Source organism: Manis javanica, chromosome 1 (assembly GCF_040802235.1).
Source record: "Manis javanica isolate MJ-LG chromosome 1, MJ_LKY, whole genome shotgun sequence".
NCBI lineage: Eukaryota > Metazoa > Chordata > Mammalia > Pholidota > Manidae > Manis > Manis javanica.
Genome location: NC_133156.1, coordinates 18,117,917 through 18,124,562, shown reverse-complemented (window position 1 = coordinate 18,124,562; position 6,646 = coordinate 18,117,917). Strand labels below are relative to the sequence as shown.

At 43.6% G+C, this 6,646-nt stretch overlaps 1 long non-coding RNA gene across 1 annotated transcript; it reads left to right on the top strand.

The window, feature by feature from the left end:
• The first annotated feature begins 110 nt into the window (after positions 1-110).
• LOC118971332 (uncharacterized) lies at positions 111-6,646 on the top strand. The gene is made up of 2 exons (XR_005059737.2): positions 111-311; positions 5,531-6,646. It is a non-coding gene; the product is annotated as an uncharacterized lncRNA (long non-coding RNA).

Here is a 6,646-nt window from a genome sequence, read left to right as displayed (position 1 = left end):
AGCTTAGGAGGGGAGAGATGGAAGACATGGGGGGAAGGGGAAGGGAGCAAAAGGGCAATGAGCAGTATAATTTTGACCCAAGTGAAAGAATTCGCCCTTCAGCCTGTGGTATGAGATTAGAAGGAAGGGGAGATGCTCCCAGGGGCTTGGAAGGACTTGGATGGGAATGTGAGGCCTGGGGGGATTCTCTAACCTCAAGATCACCAATGCAACTTGTCCCAGCAGGCCCAGTCTAAGAAAGGCACAGACCTCCTTGGAAGGAGTGAATAACTTTGCTTGATTGAGGGTGTTTCAAGGGATTCGTATCTCAGGTGAGCGATAATGGGGTTAACTTCTTTTCAGGCTTCCCTCCCTCACCCCCCCCCCCCCCCGCACGCCATACAGCAGAAGCCCCCAGAGGGGGGACTCCTGGGAGGCATCAACAGGTGTTTCCCTAAAGGGCTATCATATGCCAACATCCCTTTCTCTTTGTTTTTCTTCTTCTATCTTGTCCTGTGTATTCAACAGTAAATGTCTATTGAGAGTTTATAGTTCCAGGTAGCTGTCCTCCGGCTTGAAGATCAATAAAACCCATCCACTATTCTCCAGCTGCACAGTAATTCCAGCATAGTTGTATCTGTCCACAAAAATGCTATGCCACACTCATGCAAATGAGCAGATCACAACCTGGAATAAATCAGAGCCAGTCAGGTATCAAACTGTTGATAATTAAAGATTTTAATAAAAGTTGAGAAATGTCCCTTGGCATTCTTCTCCACATATTTCCTATTTCCTGCTCCTTGCTGTCAGGCATAACACTGCTGAGATACTACGTGGAGAGAAGACAGTGAAAATAGACTTGGTGATGGATTTTTAGAAAAAATACCTGCATAATTATTATTCTATTCTTTGACACATCAGCCCATAAGAACAGAACTTGCCAGTGTTTTGGCCGCTGACCTTTCAGTCAGGCTGCTACATGTTAGGCAAGGAGGGACTGCCTATCATTTATGGAGGCCAGGTCCCTGTAGGGCTGTCACAGGTCATGCCTGCCTTCTTGATCCACCTGCCATTTCCTTTCTTCTCATCAGCTACCGATCAGTATTGGTGGGATAATCCACACTAAGGCCTGATTTGGAGACAAATTGCCAGCCCAGGGTGCCTCTCTGGTCGGGACCCACAGTCACTTCTCACCAAAACCAAGTTCTCTGTAACGTATCATTGTTCTATCCTAACATCTGGACAGGGGGTTTCAGCCCTTATTACCACAGCAAATATGAAATTGCTATATTTATTCAGAAGACAACATTGAGTGCCTGCTAGGGCCTGGGATTTCAAGCTGAGTTAAGGCATGGTTACTTTGCTGAAGAACTGAGGCGGGTAAAACAACAAAATATTCTCTGAGAGCTGAAGAGAATGCTTAAAGAGCAAGTGTGAGGCTCGGACTAAGTCATTCCATTTACGTCGTGCCTGGTATACTAAAAACCTGGAAATAGTTAATAGCTAATAATGGAATCTTTTCCCAATCTTGGGGGACAGGACCCTGGGGCTATAAACCAAAATGATTTGCATGATTATAGATACAAATATTTAACACATGTGAACATATTCATTCATGTAATCACATATACAGATGTTCAACTCTAAAACTTAAGGGCATCATGTCCACCTTTCACTTATTCAATGAGTATTTATTGAGCCTCAATTCTGGGCAAAGGCCTATTAGACACCAAGAAAGATATAAAGATGAGTCAGCCACAGAGTCTCTTCTAAGAAGCTTTCATCTAAATAACCAATATTAACTTTTTGGGGGACAGTTTTCACCAAATTTGAAAGTCATATTTGGGATGCACTGACTTACAAATCCTACGGCATATTAGAAATTCACATAGGAGAACCTTGGGGAACCCCTCAACCAAATAGGCTGGCTTCCCAGGTATTAGCTGTTTGGAGCCACCCAGCATCTAACAGGGCCTAGTTTCTCGCAGAGGGCATTGCCACTCCTTGGAGAGCAACCTTAGCAAGATGGCAAATCAAGGTATCCAGCCCTCTTACAATGGGTGTTGAGGGGCTCCTATGAGTGCCCCCCATGTTTGAGAAAAGCCAGAGGCAAGCAAGTGAACTAAGCTTGAAAAACCAGCCTCTCTCTCCCAGGACTTTGAATCTTCCGTGAAGCAATCCCAATAAACAAACAAACTACTGGAGTTGGCTTAGCCCAGTGGCAACATTGGCCGCCTCCCAGAGCAATGAGATCTGCGGTAAATGATTGAACGACTAAACTTTTTAGAACAAAAGTAAAGGTCAGGAAGTCCAACTCCCTACCCACTGCATGAATCCTTTCTCACAAAGAGGCACCCAACTCTTTGAAACCATTCAAGTTGTGTTACCTTTGAAAAATATATTGCCGTCTGACTGTAATCGTGGTCCGTAAGAAAACTGTGCGTCCTAGGCTTCTAAGCTAATATGCGTGGTAAATATTCTACCCTCTTGTCAGATCCCAAATGACTATTTTTGTTGCAGAAAATACAGTCCCCATGTATGGTTTCTAGTGTTACTTTTATCACTAAGCTTCTCCTCATCACTTTCGGTTTTCTTTCTCCCTCTGTTATCCTCTAAAGCTTTAGAAGAAAATCAGAAGCTGTCCATCAGTGACTGGGGAAGAGGGCCAGGGAGAGAGATCGCAAAGCAAACCTGAAAAGCAGTTTTTACAATAAGCCTCACTAGCAATGAGAACAGCCAGGCTGGGCCGGGAATTAGGCTAACTACCCCTGTAGCGGCTGGGTCCGAAGGGGGATAGGCCCCCATGGAGGTCAAAGAGTCAGTCCAGGAGATAGAGCTGCTACTGTCTCTGGTAATGAATGCTGTGCCCTTGAGCCATGGGCCTTATTGGGCAGTTGTAAATTAATAGCTACATGTCACACCACAGGTCTTAAATCAGTGACCTTTGTCAGCCTTTGATCTGAGATACCCAGTTATAGGGGTCCTCAAGGCCTTGGCAAGCCAAAGACGTTGAACCAAAGAAAACCAATTACCTTGGACGTAGTTTTAAATCAACCTTTTTCCTATAATCTCTCTGCCATGCAGTTCAGTTCCAAGCATTTTAAATATGTGTGAATTGCAGATGGGTTTCCACATCCCTCCCCACTTTGACTCAGCAGGAGATAAACATGCTCCCCAGATTCTTCCAATTCATTCCAAACAGCCTGAAAGCAGAGGTTTCAGGTTTGAAATGTCAAAAGTTAAATTTGCAACCTGTTTGAGACCCCAAGGTCATACTCTTCAGAAACTCATTTTTCTTGGAGACATAATCAGGACACATTATTATCACAAGCAATACAACTGTGGACAGAGATTCTAAGAGGTGATAATTGCCCAGTGACTCTGAGGTGGTGAAGTGCCCAAATTCAACCTACATTTCTGCTCCTGTTAGCTGTTCTCTCAGTATTTCTGAACTCATACTTGTTTCCCATGGTCCCTCTGTCTCACAGGAGAAAGGCAAATAGAGAAAGATGATAGATGAGAATTTCTCAATCACAGAAGAGAATTTCCATAAATTTGGAAATATCTAGCCCTTGTCCCAAGTAGCACCATGGGAGACTTCAAATGTCTTCAAGTAAATGATCCAATTCTAGAATTTCAAATTCTGTGAAGTTTCTCTTTAAGACAGTCTATAACATAAGTCGTGGGGGCTTTACAAATATCAGAGGGCTCTGAGCAGGTATTATTCTTTTTAAACCACCTATTTCCTGTTGTGTAGCGCAGTGTTAAAATGATTGTTGAGCAAGTGAGTTCGTAGCAGTTGAGGCCACAGCACATACCTGGCTGAAGCAACCACAGATTATATATCATTTTGCTGCCTTAAATCCTTTGCCTGTTGCAAAAAAAAAATAAAGAAAAAAAAAAGCCACTCGCCCACAATTCCTAATGACATTACAGAGGGAAACAGGTTATTTTTGCATCCATCAAACACTGCTGTTTCTCACAGAAGCCATTCCCACCCCGAAGGTCCCTAATGGTGAGCTCTGGGCTAGGTGCTCATCCCCGCCCCCATTTCTGAGCTGCTTCCAGAAACGTGCAGAAGGACAAACACATCTTTTATCCTTGATGCTCTTATACCTGAAGGTGGTAAAAGCACGACGCGCTGCCATCAAGACACTAACCTTGTTCGTCTGGAATGCTTTCGGAGCAGCTCATGGCTTTAGTATAGAAGAGTTTTCGAGTCAATTCTGCACACATTCATTAAGCACCTGTATTTTTTGGTTGTGCAGCAGAGATGCGCAGATGCATAGAACTTCATACAGCCTCTGTGCATTTTATTTTACTGATGGGGAGATAGGAGAGACAGACAAGGAAGAAATGACAGCACATGTGATAAATGCATTGACTGGTGAGCATATGAGGCGCAAATAGGAGTCCTGGGGCTTGGGGTGGGGGTTTACCTATTTGGAGTGCTCAGATGTTGGAGCTGGACTTTGAAGAATCAGTAGTAATTCTCACGGCAAAGAACTTGGGTGCCATGCTCTAGGGAGAGAGCGGAGCAAGCGCAGAGAGGCAGAGCTATGAACAGAAGCAACTGGAGACTGCTGGAAATGTCGAGGAAGGGGGTGGGGTGATAAGTCTTGATGCAGTAGGAGATAAAAACAGGAGGGAGAATTTAGGGCAGGAGGACCCAGAGACCTTTGTTTATGCAGACCTTCCAAAGGGTAGCCAGAATCTTCCTCTCTCCCTTTAGAAAATGCCTGGTCATTTGAGCTGCACCGACTTTATAGAAAAGCCTAACAAATATTAAAGGCAAATTATTTTTCTAAATAAAAATATTTCTTTCTCTTAAGGAAGGCTTTCTATTTAGAACCAGTGCTGCCTAGTAGTTGGAGCACCGGCTTTGAAGTGGGGCCATTCTGAGTGCAAACCTGTTTCTACCATGCATATCCTGGCAAGCTATTCAAACCTTAAAGTTTCCATTTTCCTATTTGCATTTTGGTTGCTATGAGAATTCAGTAATATGTGCTCGTCACAGCGTCTAGAGTTTAATAAGTATCCGAACACAATACCAATACCTGCTGTTTGTTATCATCAGCGGTAATCTCCTAGCACAACACTGCTTTAGTGTCACTGGGGTAAATAAACGTCTCATTATAAATCCCTCCAGCCAAGCCCAAGAGCAAGCAAACTGAATGGGGGGGACCAAGTCCAATCCTGGGAGCCTTGAAATACACTAAGAGGGGAAACCACTGAAACCACAAGACCCTACGCCCAACTTACTCTGCCCCCTGCCTCCAGTGGGAATTCTCTCAGAACCCTGAATGATTAAGCAGAACAGCCCAGACGATCAGACAGATGTTCTTATAAAATCCTGGGTGTGCATATATGGAAATCATGGCCTCTCCCATCCTGACACTACGCGGACGCTGGCAATTGCGAGCCAGGCTGTTAGGCGGCTGGCTCATACTGCCCTCCGTAGAGGCATTTGGGAAAACCTTGAGTTTTAAATCCAGAGGGTACAACGAAAACAGCTTTATTAGTGAGATCTGAAAATGTTTATTTCTTCCAGGGATATTTTCTCAAACAACCTGAGCTACATAGTCAATCTTGCGTCTTAGAAGAAAATCAGAAGTTGAGCTTAAAGGGTCATGATGGGACTATCAGAGCTGATCTGCAAAGAATGAAGAATTTCTTTGGGGTAGAGAAACGGAAATGCCTCAGGCCTCTGTCCCAATAGCAGAATCCTATGTTTGTTTGTGGATGAGAATCTGTTATATAGGAGATGACTCTGGTGGTTTGCCGTGGAAATTTGCACAATTTCTATTTTGAAAAACATGCCAGTCTTATTAACTAGAGGATACTTGGATATCTGTCACAGAAATGAAATTGCCTTACCATTACTTGAGTATATTCTGCTTTGCCAAGATACTACTGTGTCATAACTCCCGGCTCTTCCTTACCATATTCTGGGGCATGATTTTTATACTGTCCTCACCTCTGCCGGTGAGCTCCAACACCAAACTTCATTAAAGTTAGTTTATGAATTAAACTTCATTGCTTAACCACCAGATCTCTACCTCCATAGTCATAAACGATCAGCAAGTACTTGCAGTTGTCTAGTTTTATGTACAGAACTGTACTGGGTACCATATAGAATGCCAAAGGATAATTTATGCTCTTTCAGATTAAGAATTTTGTAATATTATAGGGGAAGGAGGGTCACAGAATATAATATGCGAAACCAATAGCAAACTACAGAATCAAAGCAATGTAGTGTTATGGAAATAGAACTTAAGACAGTGCCTAGCTTTAAAATCTTGCTATGTAACTCAGTACTTGTGAAATTGTTAGGCAGAAAGACTGAAATGAGCAGGATGAAAAGGGCCCCCCAAAGATGACTCAGGGAGTTGATCAGGTGGAACCAGAAAGCCAGAAATGACTCAGAGAGTTAATCAGATGAAGCCACAGGGTCCAGGGTCCCCCAGGTAAGAAATATCACAGGTGCATGCACAGTACAGCCCCTGTCCTCATTTCACCAATCAGAACAAGCTCAGAGAGCTGACGGCTGTCAATCAAGGACCTCTCTGCTCTGCCAAAAACCACATAAAAGAAGCCTCAGAATGAGTATCGAGGCCTGCCTGAGATGGGCCACTCGAGTGTATTAAAACTTGCTTTGCTTTCTTGA